Source organism: Jaculus jaculus, chromosome 10 (assembly GCF_020740685.1).
Source record: "Jaculus jaculus isolate mJacJac1 chromosome 10, mJacJac1.mat.Y.cur, whole genome shotgun sequence".
NCBI classification, from domain to species: domain Eukaryota; kingdom Metazoa; phylum Chordata; class Mammalia; order Rodentia; family Dipodidae; genus Jaculus; species Jaculus jaculus.
The window spans coordinates 110,898,194-110,915,942 of record NC_059111.1 but is presented as its reverse complement, the minus strand read 5'-3'; the positions used below and the strand labels follow the sequence as shown (position 1 = coordinate 110,915,942).

The 17,749-nt window shown below is 42.7% G+C and overlaps 1 protein-coding gene across 1 annotated transcript in view; it reads right to left on the bottom strand.

The window, feature by feature from the left end:
• Ptprn2 (protein tyrosine phosphatase receptor type N2) overlaps positions 1-17,749 on the bottom strand; it is a gene marked incomplete at its 5' end in the record, with an annotated part of 831,187 nt that overhangs the window by 687,916 nt on the left and 125,522 nt on the right. The gene's annotated exons all lie outside the window — the stretch shown is intronic.

Sequence of the window (17,749 nt, the reverse complement as noted above, 5' to 3'; positions counted from 1 at the left end):
ACATCCCACAACAAAAAACAGGCTAAAGGAATTTATGACAACTAAACCAGCTCTGCAGAAAATACTTGAAGGGATTCTTCATGTTGAAGAGACAGCAAACATACACACACAGGAGGATAGGAAAAAATAAACCACACTCAAGTAACAGTTAAACTAGCAAAGGGAAAACAGGAAATACTACAAAATAAGAAGAATGGTGAGAATAAATGCATACCTTTCAATAATAACTCTTAATATCAATGGCCTGAATGTACCAACCAAAAGACACAGACTTGCAGACTAGATTAAAAGGCAGGATCCTGCCATTTGTTGCCTCCAGGAAACTCATCTCTCAATAAAAGATAGACACGGCCTTAGGGTGAAAGGATGGAAAACGGTATTTCAAGCAAATGGGCCTAGGAAACAAGCAGGGGTTGCTACCCTAATATCTGACAGGATAAACTTTCAACCAACATTAGTGAGGAAAGATAAAGAAGGTCATTTTATACTGATTAAAGGAACACTCCAACAGGAGGACATTACAATCCTAAACATATATGCACCTAACATATGGGCTCCCATGTTCATCAAACACTATTAGACTTAAGGTCACAGATAACATCAAACACAATTGTAGTGGAAGACATCAATACCCCACTTTCATCAATTGACAGGTCATTCTGACAAAAAATAAACAGAGAGACATCTGAATTAAAAGATGTCATGGAACAAATGGACATAACAGATATCTACAGAACATTCCATCCAAATGCAGAAGAATATACATTTTGCTCAGCAGCACATGGAATATTCTCTAAGATAGACGATTAGGACACAAAGCAAATCTCCAAAAATACAGAAAATTTAAATAATCCCTTGTACTCTATCTGACCACAATGGGATTAAACTGTAAATCAGCAACAAGAAAAGCTACAGAGCATACAGAAATTCATGGAGACTAAACAGTACACTACTGAATGCTCAATGGGTCATTGAAGAAATCAAAAAGGAAATCATAAATTCATAGAATCAAATGATGATGATAATACAACATACCAAAACCTTTGGGACACAATGAAGGCAGTCCTAAGAGGGAAATTTATAGCTCTAAGTGCTTATATTAAGAAATTAGAGGACTAGAGAGATGGCTTAGCTGTAAAGCGCTTGCCTGTGAAGCCTGAGGACCCTGGTTCGAGGCTCAATTCCCCAGGACCCACATCAGCCAGATGCACAAGGGGGAGCATGTGTCTAGAGTTCTTTTGCAGTGGCTGGAGGTCCTGGATCTCCCATTCTCTTTCCCTATCTGCCTCTTTCTCTCTCTGTCTGTTACTCCCAAATAAATAAATAAAAATAAACAAAAAATTATTTTAAAAAAATTAGAGAGTTCACAAATAAACAATTTAATGCTTCACCATAAGGCCTTCATAAAAGAACAACAAGGCAAACCAAAAATCAGTAGATGAGAAGAATAATAAAGATTCTGGAAGAAAGTAATAAAATAGAAACAAACAAAAAAAAAAACCAAAGCATCAATGAAACAAAAAATTGGTTCTCTAAAAGGAAAACAAGATTGATAAACCCTTAGCAAATTTGACCAGAGGAAAGAGAGAAGAGACAAAAATTAGTAAAATTTGAGATGAAAAAGCCACCATTACAACAGATACCAAAGAAATTCAGACAATTATAATGACATACTTTAAGAATATATATGCCTCTAAGTTTGAAAATCTGAAAGAAATGGATTATTTTCTTGATTCATATGACCTACCAAAATTAAATCAAGATGAGATAAATCATTTAAATAGACCTATAACAAGTACAGAGATCCAAGCAGTTATAAAAAGTTTCCCAACTAAAATAAGCCCAGGCCCAGATGGATTTACTGGTGAATTCTATCAGACCTTCATAGAAGAACTAATACCATTGCTCCTCAAACTTTTCCATAAAATAGAAAAGGAAGGAATTATACCCAACTCCTTCTATGAAGCCAGCATCACCCTCATGCCAAAACCAAACAAGGACAGAACAAGAAAAGAAAATTACAAACCAATTGCCTTCATCAACATAGATACAAAAATTGTCAACAAAATATTGGCAAACAGAATACAAGAACATATCAAAAAGATTATTTACCCTGACCAAGTTGGTTTTATCCCAGGGATGCAGTGATGATTCAATATATGCAAATCAATAAATTTAATATATCATATAAATGGTCTGAAGGACAAAAATCACATGATCATCTCAATAGATGCAGAAAAGGCATTCAACAAAATCCAACATCCTTTCATGGTAAAAGTATTACAGAAACTGGGAATAGAAGTAATATATCTCAACATAAAAAAGCTATTTATGACAAACCTACAGCCAACATAATACTAAATTGTGAAAAAAAAAAAGCTTTTCCACTAAATTCAGGAACAAAACAAGGGTGTCCACTGTCCCCACTTTTATTTAATATAGTACTAGAAGTCTTAGCTATAGCAATAAGGCAAGAGACACTCATAAAAGGGAAACAAATAGGAAAAGAAGAGATCAATTATCACTATTTGCAGATTACATGATACTATACATAAAAACTCTACTAGCAAACTGTTACAGCTGATAACACTTTTAGCAATGTAGCAGGATACAAAATAAATACACAGAAATCAATATCTTTCCTATATACTAACAACAAACATGTAGAGGATGAAATCAGGAAACCCTTCCCATTCACAATTGGCTCAAAAAAAAAAGTACACTGGGATAAACTTAACCAAGGAAGTGAAGGATCTCTACAATGAGAACTTTAAAACATTCAAGTGAGAAATTGCAGAAGGCACAAGGAAATGGAAAGACATCCCATGTTCTTGGATTGAAAGAATCAATATTGTAAAAATATCAATCTTACAAAAAGCAATCTACATATTTAATGCAATCCCCATTAAAATCCAAATGGCATTCTTCACAGGAAAAGAAAAAACAATCCTGAAATTCATTTGGAAGTACAAAAACCTTGAATAGCCAAAATGATTTTAAGCAACAAAAATAAGGCTGGTGGTATCACCATACCCAATTTTAAGCTATATTGCAAAGTCATAGTAACAAAAACAGCATGGTATTGGCACAAAGACAGATATGTAGATCACTGGATCAGAATAGAGGACTCAGATGTTAATCCAGGCAGCTACAGCCACCTGATTTTTGACAAAAATGCCAAAATATTCATTGGAGAAAAGACAGCCTCTTCAACAAGTGGTGCTGGGAAAACCGGATATCTATGTGTAGAAAGATGAAAATAGATCCTTGTCTTTCTCCATACACAATAATCAAATCAAAGTCAATCAGAGACCTTAATATCAGAACTGAAACTCTGAAATTACTACAGGAAAAGGTAGGGGAAACCCTTCAACATATTGGCATAGGTAATGGCTTTCTGAATATAACCCCAGTTGCTCAGAAAATAAAACCAGTAATCAACTACTGGGATCTCATGACATTACAAAGCTTTTGTACAGCAAAGTACACTGTGAATAGAGCAAAGAGACAACCTACAGAATGGGAGAAAATCTTTTCCAGTTATACATCTGACAGAGGATTCATATCCAGAATATATAAATAACTCAAAAAACAGAACAATAAGAAATCAAACAACCCAATCAAAAAGTGGGCTAGGGAACTAAATAGAGAGCTCTCATCATAAGAAAGACAGATGGGGGCTGGAGAGATGGCTTAGCAGTCACGCACTTGCCTGTGAAGCCTAAGGACCCCCTTCGAGGCTTGATTCCTCAGGACCCACATTAGCCAGATGCACAAGGGGGAGCACGAGTCTGGAGTTCGTTTGCAGTGGTCGGAAGCCCTGGCATGCCCATTCTCCCTCTCTCTCTCACTCCCCTCCCCCTTTCTCTGTCTGTCGCTCTCAAATAAATAAATAAAACTAAAAACAAAAAAAAAATTTTAAAAAAAGAAAGACATATGGCATATAAACATCTAAAATAGTGTTCTACAGCCTTATCCATTAGGGAAATGCAAATTAAAACTACTTTGAGATTCCATCTCTTTCCCATAAGAATGGCTACCATCAAGAAAACAAATGACAATAAATGCTGGCAAGGATGCGGTAAAAGAGGAACCTTTATACACTGTTGGTGGGAATTTAGTCTGGTACAGCCATTGTGGAAATCAGTGTGGAGGTTCTAGAGACAGCTAAAAGTAGATTTGCCATATGATCCAGCTATAGCACTCCTAGGTATATATCCTAATGACTCTTGTCAACCTTAAAGATACTTGCATAACTATGATTATTGCTACTCTATTCACAATAGCTAGGAAATGAAACCAGCCTATATTTCCATCCACAGACGAATGGATAATAAAAATGTGGTGCACCCACACAATGGAGTTCTACTCAGCGACAAAGAAAAATGAAATTATGAAATTTTCAGGGAAATGGATAGATCTGGAAAGGATTATACTAAGTGAGGTAACCCAAGCCCAGAAAGCCAAATGTAGCATATTCTCTCTCATATGTGGCTCCCAGCTACAAATGTATAGACGTGTGTGATCTGGAACCAAAAATCAGTAGCAGAGGCCCATAAGCTACACAAAGGCTATAAGGGAGGAAGAAGAGGGAAGGTCTTAAGGGGATAATGTTGTATATATGTAAATAGAAGAACAGATTACAGGGAGTGCAAAGGCCTAAGAGAGGTCAGGGGAAGAGATTATATAAAAGAATGGGGAGGAGTAAGGGTCAATCAAAATTCAAGATATTCCAAATAAGACATATAAAAATCTATGTTCTTGAATAATGGTACATCCAGAAGCCATAGATTGTTACTAGAAAATTTTCAGTGCCAGGGATGGGATACCTTCCAGTGAGTTGTTGGCCAGGGAGGTCCCTGTTGCCTCCAAAATGTTATAGGCTATTGCCAAGGCCCTTGGTTTCCCATGAGAAAGAGATGGTAAGACCCTGTTGCTGAAGACTTCACATGCCTGAGCGGCAAAATAACTGAGAAATCAAGCTGGTGCTAAGCAGAAAACCTTCTCTCTGTAGCTCAGCCAACTGAAAACTGGGAAAAACTGCACTGTATGCAGCCTTATGGAAGACAGAAGTCATCAGCAGTGAAAACAGTGGACCCTGGAAGCCTCAACTTTGACCAGACAGGCCAAATGACTGAATGAGTGCAATAGTGGCATGTCTGCTCTGGGGGAAACCAACTTCTCTCTAATTAGACTCTATGGGAGGGAATACATGCCTGGAACTGAAAACCTAATCAAAAGCCTATTGGAGAGGAGGTCATGAGCCTTAGGGGCATAAAGCCTACTCTTGTCTGGATAAAGGCATACATTACTCTCACCAATTGCCCTGAAAACACTACACTTAATGACATACTCATTTATTAATGTTACTCTCACTTCTGGTTAGAGAAGCTTCTCTTTTCAGATGGTGATGACCACTGGGATGACCCAGAAGGCAACACAGTGCTGAGAAGAAGGGATGGAGGAGTGTCCAGCACTGAAACATCTCACACCCTCCAAGGCTCAGGATCCATTGCAGAAGAGGTGGTGGAAAGCATGTAAGAGCCAAAGGAAGGGCACCACTCCTTACGTACAACTACCTGGACAGTACTTGGCCTCAATATCCAAGACCTCACAGTGCCTAGCAACACCCACACATAATAGGAGAAAAAGATGATGACATCAAATTAAAAGAGAAACTAATGGAGAGAGGGAGGGGGTATGATGGAGAGCAGAATTATGAAGGGGGAGGTGGAGGAGGGGAGGGAAATACATGGTTTGTTGTCTGTGAGTATAGAAGTTGTCAATAAAATACATATTTTTTTAAAAAAAGGATGAGAATGGGTGCACCAAGGCTTCTAGCTGCTGCAAACAAAGTCCAGATGTATTAGCCACTTGGTGCATCTGGCTTTACATGGGAACTGGGGCATTGAACCTTGGTAGGCTTTGCAGGTAAGCACCTTAACTGCTAAGCCATCTCTCTATCCCCTCTTTGGGCTTTTTGACTCACATGATTTGTTCCACTACATGAACTAACTCCCGTGCCAAGGTTTTGGGGCTGCTGCACATCTGCCTAATTCAGAAGACACCTGTACATGCTGAAGGACCAGAGAGTCCTTACCGTGCCTATTCTGGAAGAGAGACAGCTGGCAGAGGACAGAGTGGCCACTGTGCTGAAGTGATTCTCTCCTCCAAGCACCTGCTGCAGTGCCAATGATGCAGCCAGCTCCTGGGCGGAAGGGCAGCAGCATACTAGCTGGGTACTGAGATGGTGCTAATGTTCCCAGAACCAAAGTTCCCTGCCCCAGGAGACCCAGAGCCCAGCATGTAAGAGACTTCATAGGAACACTGTCACCACCCATAAAAGAACAGCTGCGCTCGACAACAGCAGCCAAAGCCCTCCTCCCCCACGGAACACTCCCCAGGAGCAGGAGCTGTTTGCTCAGGAGCAGGAGCCAGCTGGAGGAGAGACCTGGGCAGGGTAGGAGGTGGTGGTGCAGGAAGCCCTTCCTCTCACCCGCCTTTCTGAATATGCCACAGACAAGGTGCACTGAGCCTGCGGTGGTACAGAATAGAGGAGCTTAGTTCTGAATGGCACGGGTCAGGTGCAAACCTCAGCTGTAAGAATCAGGACCTTGAGCAAGACACTTAACTTTCTTCAACTCCACTTTCTTCATTGTGGGGTTGTGGATGAGAACTTTGATTAATTGTGAGAAAAACATGTGGCAAGTCAATCCTCAGAGGCAGTAGATGACTCTCAGCACCAAGTAAGTAACGGTCTCGTTTTAGATCAGATGCAGCTGCATGTCCCCAGAGTGTCCCCATTAGCAGACATGTAATGTCAGTGCTCTGCTTTCTTTTCTGCTGTTTATTTTTATATATTTATTTGAGAGCGACAGACAGAGAAAGAGAGAATGGGCATGCCAGGGCCTCTAGCCGCTGCAGACAAACTCCAGATGTATGTGCCACCTTGTGCATCTGGCTTACGTGGGTCCTGGGGAATCAAGCATAAGGCTTCACAGGCAAGTGCTTAACCACTAAGCCATCTCTCCAGCCCCTCTGCTTTCTTTTTTTAAAAAATATTTTTATTTATTTATTTATTTGCAAAAAGAAAAAGAGATCAAGAGAAGAGAGACAGAGAATGGGTGTGCCAGGGCCCTTAGCCACTGCAAACAAACTCCAGATGCATGTGCCACTTTGTGCATCTGGCTCTACATGGCTGTTGAGGAATCCAACCTGGGCCATTAGGCTTTGCAGACTAACACCTTAACTGCTGAGCCACCTCTCCAGCCCCTCTTCTCTTTTCTAAAGCTTCATGAGGTCTGAAGGATGAAGATCATATGCTGCCATCGAAGTCTTCAGAACACCTTTTCCTTTACAACTGAGCATTTACCAACCACAGCGGGGTCTGTTGACTGCTGTGTGATTTAGCACATTGTTCAGCATGCTGTAGCAAACTTTATAAATATAGCTATTCTGTTTTACTGTACTGGAAAAACAGAATAATAAGAAATTTTAATTTGACAACTGGGAGGACATGAAAATGTGAAGTTAGCCTGAGCAGTAGCAATCAAACCTCCATCCATGAATCATGAGCCACACAGGGAGCCTGAAGAGGCTGGAAGCATGGAGAAGCCACAGGCCTGAGTATGTTAAAGGCTGACCCTGGGACCATTGTTGAAATGGCTTTGTGGCTGCTTTGGTACAACTGTGGAGGCTGCGAAAGCAGTACTGCAGCATTATGGGATTATTAGTTCCTTACTGGGTGACAACATCTGGCCATATTCCTAGATTCCAAGGAGCTAAAGTGTAGATAACCGATTTCCTCAGTAAATCCTGAATTCACTGCTTTCAGAGACCTGGATAAATAGGCACTGGAGAGCTGGAGAAATACCAAGCATGAGAACTTGATTCAATCCCTAGTGCCCATGTAAGAAGTCCAGGAATGGTAGTGAGCCCTGTAATCCCAGCACGGGGAAGGTAGAGACAGGAGAATCCCTGGGGCTTGCTGGCTAGCTAGTCTAGCCTAATTGGCACTCAGCAAAGTGCTTGCTGCACAAGCATGAGAACCAGTCCTGATCCCCATGTAAAATACGAGACACACAGGTAGACGCATTTGTAATCCCAAGTAACTGGGAGGCAGAGACAGGAGGATCGCTGGAGCTTGATGGCTCTGGATTCAGCAAGAGACCCTGTCTCAAAACACAAGGTAGCTAGTGACTGAAGAAGTTACCTAGCTTCAGCCTTTGGCCTCCATACACACATGTGCACACAAATAAACGTACAAACCCCCATACATATATATGCATACACAAACATGTGCACACACATATGCAAATAAACTCAGTAACAATTGTGCTTTTCCCATATCTACGCCATTACAGTCCATTGAACCTGCTCTACTTCCCACTTCTTCCCTCAAATCATCTCCAGAGGGGAGCTGTCTTCTGGCCTTTGTCTCACCACAGATTTGTACATACCACAAGATGGCCACAGGCACAGGAAAAACAGCTCAGTGTCCTTCACTTCCCAGTTTGACCACGTTGCAAAAACATCCATTTTTTCTTTGACAAATCCATTTCCTAAATTCTTGATATGACTCCCCTCAGTAAGTACCCTCAACTGGCGGCCCACCCTGCTTACAGAATACTAGTGAGGTCAACACAAGGCACACACAGCACCGCCTCTCAGATGGGATTTTCCAACGCCCTCCACTCTTGGGTAGCCCTAGCACCTGTATAGCATGGAGTCACAGGAAAGCAGCAGTTTTCTGTAATGTTCTGATTGTTGAGAAAGTTGCCCCATCTCCTCAGCAGCTGCTGCTTTCCTGGCAGGTTGAGATTCCTGAGATGTCACCCAGAAACTGGAGGACTCACCCATCTGGAGCCTAGGTGGAATTTACCTCGTTCCTGCCTTCTCGTGGTTACGGCTCTCTGCACTCTCTTCTCCTTCCTTCTCTTACGTTCTGGGCTTATCAAATCCCCTCTTGCATCCCTGGGCAAGAGCCCTGCCTTCCTTCTCTTATGTGCTGGGCTTTATTCAGCTCCTGCTTTCTCATGGGCTCTCTATACTCTCTCCTCTTTCCTTCTCTTAAGCACCTTAAGTTCAACTTATAATCGAAAAAAATCTCTCCCAACTTTACCCTCTAGTCTTTGGACTTCAATTCTTTGATTCATAGGACAAGAATCCATAAATATCCCAAAATTACTGTGTCCTACCAGTGCACTGGTGTATCATGTTGGTTCACTGACAGAGGAACCCAATTCCTGTATCACTTTGAACATGAAACCATACAAAATTCATCTTTCCTGTGATCAGCTCATTCCACTGAGCACTGTGTCCCTCTATCAGCCATCTTGAGGGGGATCACATGTCGCCTCTCCACCTGCCCATCAAAGGATGGTTGGGTTGTTTCCACGTCTTGGATATTGTGGGAAATGCAGCAATGCTCACAGTTGTGCAGCTGTTTCCTCAGGTTCTTGCTATTAATTTCGGGGCATGCATCCATAAGCCAGATTGCTGGATGACACCCATGCTTGACTTTGTTTACAGCAGCCCTATTGTTTCCATAGCACTGGGCCATTTTATATTCCCACCACTTTCCCTAGAGCTTTGCTGATGCTTCTTGCTTGGATTTTTGTTTTGCTTTTACAGTGCTGGTGATCAAACCTAGGCCCTCACACATATAAAGCAAGTTGCTCTACCATTAAGCTACATCTCTAGGCCTTTGCACCTTTTTTGGTATATGCATGCATGTTCATGTGTGTGGATGTGGGCACATGTGTGTCATGGTGTTCATGTGAAAGTCAAAGGACAACTTCTCATCATCCACCTTGTTTGAGGAAGGGTCTCTTCTTCACTGCATTCAACAGGCTAAATGGCCCACATGCTGCCAGGGGATTCTCCTATCTTTATCTCCAATCTCATTGTAGATGCACTGGGATTACAGACATACATGTTACTGAGAATGGTTTCTTATGGGGTCAGGGGATCCATCTCTCTAACCTTTTTAAAAAATATAACAGCCATCCTAATAGGTATGAATTGGTGACTACAGTTATTTTCTGTGGAGGCAAAAGGTGGTTGTCTGGTTGATAATCAGAACTTAGGCTTTGAGGTCACTGAAGGACAGGCCCAACCTCCATTTCTCTGGTAACATTAGGAAGGGTGTCATAGTCACCTTCACATTGCTGGGATGAACTTCCAAACCAGGCACAAGTTATGGGAGGAAAGGATTTATTTGAAGCTTAAAAATCCAGGAAAATAAAGGAGAAAGTGGAGGGGGGGAAGGGAGGGAATTAACATGGGATATTTTTTTATAATCATGGAAAATGATAGTAAAAATTTTTAAAAAATAATATCCAGAAGTTCCATAAAGGTGAAAGTAGCGGATCCGCTTTCACAGGTCCACACAGAGAAAATACCACCACCAGTACACTAAGCAAGCACACTCCAGGAACCCTAGGCAGAGCTCAAGTGCTCTGCATAGCTTTAGAATAGAATTTCAGATCTGCTCCCAAATGCACCTCAGAGCTGGACCCTAAGATCCTTCCAGCTGGCTGCTGGAAAACCAAGAAGCTTTAATAAAACTGAATCTACTGGGGAACATCCATTCAAACTATCACATTTTGCCTCTAGCCTCCAATAGATTCATAACCATCTCACATTGTAAACTGTATTTGGTCCAACTTCAAAGTGAGAGGATCAAGTAGGCTCCAGTTTACAGCTTGGCCTAAGTTTCAGTTTTCCGGAGAGGCTGGCAAGACTTCTGGGGAAAACCATGAACAAAGGGCTATAAATCAACAGCAACCCTAACATGTGGCCCGGGAAGATAGCCACCCAAGACCTTTGTCAGTTCCTGCAATACCTCTGGATTATGACCAAAAAAAAGGACTTGCCTGAGATAGCAGGCTCCAGGGCTGAGTCAGTGCCTACAAAGTCTCTAAAACATGTCTAAACATGTCCAAGGATAGTAAAATCTGGGCCACAGCCAATCAAAGGTGTACAAATGTAACTGCTACTTGCTTAACCAATCACATTAGGAGATGACCTAACCCTCCTGAAATTCCACTAGCTGTGTTTAAAAGGGGCCTGTGTGCTCCTCTCAGGGTCGCCATTTTATATGAATGGTTGACCCCCGCATGCTGGCTGATTCTGCAGAATAAATGCTCTTTGCTTTTACATACTATTTGAGTCTGGGGGTCTTTCTTCAGTGATTCTCAGACCCTTACAAAAGGTCCCATAGACTATACCAACTATAAGATTATTCCAAAGTCCCAAGTCTCATCTGAGATTTAAGATTTTCTCTTAGCTATGAGTCCTGTAAAATCAAAACAAGTTATATACTTTCAACATATAAAGGCACAGAATAAATATTTACAACTGATATAAGGCATAACAAGGAGAGACTGGACCAATGCAAACATCAAACATCTGCAGTTCAAGCTCAATATCATAACCAGTGACTGACAACTTCTGGAATTCCCAATTTCATCCTTCCAGCTAGAGTGAAGAGTCAGGGAAAATTTCCATCCTGAGACAACAATGACCCATGATAGCCATTGCACAGTCCTGGTATATCCAAAACATCTTCAGGTATCCATACAAACCATGGTCCATATTGCAATAGCTCCACTGGCTATCAGGGACATCATGCCCTGCCAATGTGCCACATCCCAGCAGTGGCTCCTGGAACTGTCTGTACTTCATGATTCATTCCACCCGTTTTTCATGCTTCCAAAATCGATACCAGGTTTTCAGGACACAGCCAAATTCTTAATTCAGGGACAAAATAAATCATAACCATGAAGAGCAGGTTCTATCCTTTCAGTCAACCCCTTTCAAAATAGTTTGCATTTCTATCATTCAGTCTTTCCACATGCATCTTTTCCATTGTTTTAATGTAAAATAGTTCGGCCAGCTTCCTTCCAAATGCTATTATATTTGACAACAGAAGCTTTAGCATTCAGTGCCTGTAATTTTAAACTTGCTTGAGTTTTTTTAACTTTAAATCTTAAATTTCTCAGTTTCACTCCTTTATCCAAGAACATCTATCCATTACAAACTTAACCTTGATCAAACTCTTTAAAAATGGGCATCAGAATTCAGCCAGCCCTTATGCTGATAGTCCAGTTCTAACAAAGTTCTCTGCAGCCTTGCCTTCCCCTTAGAAAGTTCATCAACAAAGCCTCCTAATACAATTCTCTCTGTACTTAGCATTTTTCAAACTTCCACCAGAATAGCTCATAAAACATGGCTTACCACTGTGGAAGGTGTCTTCAGCATGTACCAAGTCCATGCCCATTCCTCCAAAACAAGTTCCAAAAGACCAAAATCTACATGCTGACAACCACCCTTGGTACAAGTTCTGTTATGGTCAGCTTTACATTGCTGGGATGAACTTCCAAACCAGGCACAAGTTATGGGAGGAAGGGATTTATTTGAAACTTACAGATTCAGGGAAAGTGCCATAATGGTGGACGAAGCTGAAGCTGGCCCCTCTCCACAGGTCCACGCAGAGAGAAAATACTACCACGGCACAATAAGCAAGCACACTCCAGGAAGCCCAGGAAGAGCTCAAGTACTCTACGTATCTTTAGACTAGAATTCCAGATCTGCCCCCAGACATAGGTTAGGGCTGGGTCTTAGGATCTACCCATAATGACACCTCTTACAGCCAAGAAGTTGGAAATCCAAGAAACTTTTACTTTTTTAAAAAAATTTATTTATTGGCGAGACAGACAGAAGTAGATATAGAGACAGAATGGGCATAACAGGTCTTCTAGCCACTGCAAATGAACTCCAGACACATGTGCCACTTTGTGCATATGGTTTACATGGGTCCTGGAGAATAGAACCTGGGTCTTTTGGTTTTGCAGACAAGTGCCTCAACCACAGAGAAATCTCTCCAGCCCCAAGAAGCTTTAATAAAATTGAATCTATTGGAAGATATCCATTCAAACTACCACACTCCAAACTCAGTAAAGTGCTTTATGCACTGAGCTATCTCTCCTACCTTTTAAAAAAGCAAGTCATCCTAACAGATGTAAATTGGTGACTGCATTTATTTTCTGTGGAGGCCAGAGGTTGTTGTCTGGTTGATCATCATACTTTAGGCTTGGAGGTCATTGAAGGTTGACCCTCCATTTCTCTGGTGACATTAGAAAGGGAAACATCACAACTGCTCCTTCATAGGATTTAAAATACCACATGAAAGGAAGGAGGATGGAAGCATCAGGACTTTCATTGAGGGAAAGCTAATTTGAGTTTTACCTCTGGACCTGGGTGTGGACATGGCATGCAAAGCTACCCACCATGTAAGATTATGGTCCTCTCCCTTGAGAGTTAATCCAACTGAACCTGTGGCTCACCTGGCCAAGAGACCCTCTCATCTGCAGAAGAGGTAGAAGGAACAGTTACCCCTTCATGAGATGATGTAAACAAACCTGGAGAGGCTCCTCTCTCACTGCAGTTTCTCAGACCTTCACTGTAGAACCTGTGATCTTTTCTGAGCTCCAACTTAAAAGAACTAACTTTTCCTTTTTCCTTTCCTTTTCTTTAGATGCTGGCCAAAACCCGAAGCATGCTTTCCCTGACACTTTGAGGCTTTTCCATCATTTTTTCCAATAAATCTTCTTTGCCTTATTCATGCCTCGGTGTATGTGTACTTAATTTTTTGTGACTATCAGACAAAGGACTTGATAGTATGAAAATCTGCAAAAGAGTGTCTTTCTCAATCACTCTCCACCTTATTCTCTTTTTTTTAATTTTTTTTAATTTTTTATTTATTTATTTGAGAGCGACAGACACAGAGAGAAATACAGATAGAGGGAGAGAGAGAATGGGCGCGCCAGGGCTTCCAGCCTCTGCAAACGAACTCCAGACGCGTGCGCCCCCTTGTGCATCTGGCTAACGTGGGACCTGGGGAACCGAGCCTCGAACCGGAGTCCTTAGGCGTCACAGGTAAGCGCTTAACCGCTAAGCCATCTCTCCAGCCCTCCACCTTATTCTTGAGATAAGGTCTCTCACTGAACCTGGAACTCACTGATTTTGTTAGACTAGCTACCCGGCAAGCCCCAGGGATCCTCTAGCCTTCACCTGCCAGTTCTAGGAGTGCAGGCACGTGTTGTGAGGGCCTCTATAGTAAGCAGGTAGGATTTAGGTAGGCCCTTAATTAGGTAGGATTAGGATGGCCCTTAAAGGGGAGGGACCTTAGGATGATCCTATGTCACACCTCACCATGCCTATCCCAGCTGGCCTCACCTATCTCAGCTCACCCTGCCTGCTTTAGTCATGGGATTTAGCATTTGCCTGTCTCACCCAGTTAGATCTCGTCTGAGCACACACCTCGCCCAGATGTTGTAGTCAGGTTCACATTGCTGGCAGAAATCGCCCAACCAAGAACAGCTTATAAAGGAAAAAAAAAAAAAAAGCTTATTTTGGCTTACAGACTTGAGGTGAAGCTCCATGATGGCAGAGAAAGCAATGACATGAGCAGAAGGTGGGCATCATCTCCTGGCCAACATAAGGCAGGCAACAGGAGCAGGAGAGTGTGCCAAACACTGGCATGGGGAAACTAGCTATAATGGCCATAAGCCCACCCCCCAACAATACCACCTCCAGGAGGTGTTAATTCCCAATTGTCATCAGCTGAAGAATCTAGTATCCAGAATATCTACGTTTATAGGGGACACCTGAATCAAACCACCACACCAGGTATGAGTGGATTTCTCCTCCAAGCCCAGGCCAATTGGCTGGGACACCTGGGGTGGGTGTGTCCAGGTGTGATGGTGCACATTTTATATCGTCTCTAACCCACAGAGAGATGGGCACTTTCTCTCTCTCTCTCTCCCTTTCCCTCTCCCCCTCCCCCCCCCCAACTGTGGCAACAACATTCTTGGGTCCTTGCACTGATAAGATCTCTCTCTCCCATTCTGGAAGCCATGCCGGGGTGGGAGGAGACACTTTTTACCTTTTATTACTGTCTTCACTTTTAATCCTTTTGGAAGCATACGTTTTCAAAATCCCTTTGTGTGTGTGTGTGTGTGTGTGTGTGTGTGTGTGTGTGTGTGTATCTAAGATCCATGCTCATTCATGTTGGTTCCTGGGTGCCATGTGGCATACATGGGCTCCTGGGTTCCACGTGGTGTATCTCCCTTCTCCCCACCTTCCTTTCCCTTCCTCAGCTCTCAGATTTTCCCTTCCCCACATCTGCATGATATCTGAATAAAATGTGATATTTAAAATCATTTTCTTGAATCTGGAATTGACAGTTCTTTGATTCGTTTGCAGATATGAACTCAGGGCTTGAGGTTCCAGAAAGCACCCCAGAACCCCAAATTTCCTGTTACTATGTCACCACATTTTACATTGGTGCTGGGGATCCCAACCCAAGTTCTGGTACTTGTGCAGCAAATACTTTATGGAGTGAGTAATCACCCCAGGTTCTTCCTTTGTTGTAGGTAGACAGATATTGGCAAGAATGAGCTGATGCCTATCACGTAAATGATATTAGGGTCTTAATTCTTGAGCAGGGAATATTGTAGGCAGGCAAACATTAGCAGGTTTGGAGATCATCAAGGAGGATCGATCCCACCTCCTGTTTCCCGGGTAACCTTATAAAGGGAAACATCACAATCATCCCCCCATAAGATTTTAAATATCATATGAAGAAGAGTCACTTCTTCCTGATCAGAATAAAGTCCTCTGACCCTGAGTGGAGATTAAGTTACCTCCCTCTCGAATTAATCTACTGGAGCCTATCAACCACTCACTTTATCAAGAGACCACCCCTCTCCTGAAGAGAAGCCAAAAAATAGGAGGAATAATTATCCCCTGAATTAAATAATGTACTTAAGCTTGAAGCTCCTCTCTCAATGCTTACAGACCCTTACTGATAAGTCTGCTTGCTTTTCTGATTTCTAACTCAGAAAGCGTTTCTTTTCTTTTGTCTGTCCTTTCTTTCTCTTTTGGATACCAGCCAAAACTCTTAAGCACGCGTACCCTGACGCTGCTTTCTCGTTCTTTTCTCAGTATGTCTGCTTTGCTTTACTTCTGTCATCCATGTGCCTAATTTTGCATGGTTGAGACAAAGGACTGACACTATGAAAAATCTGCAACATTTTGACATTCTATATAAAGTATTTCATTCCATCCAAGCACTTTAACTTTTAGTTTTATTTTAAAAGTCTACTGGGTTTTTTGAAAGCATAAATAATATGACGGAACTGTAAAGAAAAGAAGGAGGGGATAAAAGATACCCCATGTATGAGTAAAGAACATTCTGGACTCTATTCCACACCTACCCTATAGCCACTGCATCTGGCCTCACTGAGTTGCCTAGCCACACCTTTCTGTCCCACCAACTGGCAGGCTGAATTATACAGTCACCATGACAACCATAAATCCAGGCCAGCAGCAGCAGGAGGCAATGCTTCCTATGACTCTGTGTCAGCGGCACAAGAGCCCAGGCTCGCAGGACTGGGCAACTTGCTTGGCTATCTCCTAGGTTTTCAATTGCCCCAGAAAAAGGTGTCGGCAACTCTTTCCACACACCACAGCCTAAGTGTTTACATTTACACCTAAACTGCTTTTTGTTTCCAAAGATCCAAAGCTTTTTTTTTATCTTAATATAATATGAATACCACTTAAGGTTAGAAAGGTACTCTAAAGTTTGGGAAGAAAATGAATCTGAGAATGACGATGGCGGGCTCTTTCTCGTCCTGCTTTTCAGTGAGAGGGAGTGACAGTTTTACCTCCTGCTTTGCTGGTGCTACTATGTCCTCATTTAGAACACACAGCCCACCCAACCCCACCTTCGTCAGAACTTGTCGAGTTCAGGCTGATATGATAACATAAGTTTTTTCCAGACTGCCTCCAAGTGAAAGCACAAAGCACCTTCTAAGGAGCCTGCAGCCAGGTCAGCAGAGGCGCTGTGCCGGGCAGGACCCACCCCTGTCCCCAGCCCAGCTTGTGCTCTGACCCAAATAACCTGTCACATTCTCTAAGGAAATCCCTCCTCCCCCACTCCTCAGCCCCCACAAAAGCAAAGCACACAGAGTTGTACTCAGAACTGTCAGTGACTGTTCTCTCTTCTTTGCAGGGTCACCTCCTGGGCCTTCTGGCTAGTGGCTCCAGGATATTCACACAGTGCTCACAGCTCTGAGACTCGAGTCCAGGCTATAGGGCTGGTCCCCTGTGTGTCCCAGGAGCACCTGGTTTTGCCTTTTAGCATGGAGAGAGCTCTATGCTCAGGACCTGTCCTCAAGCCAAGTCCGGCACCTCCTCTGCAAACCAGGCAGCTCACAGACAGCTGCAGCTGTACAGTGACTCTGAGAGGTGGGTATGTTACACCTTGCAACATAAAGCGAGTAGGTAGGCAGGAAGTTGAGAAAAAAGGGTAGTGGGAGCCTCACCTGCCTGCCTGAGGCTCCCTAGGGACCAATGCAGACCCAGTCTCACTTTAGAACATGTATTATTTCTGTGTAGGCATTCTGATATAATCTCCTCTTCTATCTACATTCAAACTGCAAACTGCCGGTAACTAGCCACCTGGCAAACAAGATTCCGAGTCCTTAGCCACTTTCTTCCTCACCGATAGCTGTTCACCCAGCCACTCCCCAAGCTGGTTCCTGGGAGGAGTGCTTGGGAGCCAAGCCAGAGGCAGAAAGAACACGGCACGTTCTCTCCTCTCCTAACAGGAGCGACATTAGGTAGTTGGCCAGTAGCAAGAGGGTGGGCGCAGATGGCCGGGGCGGATGCTGAGTGAGAC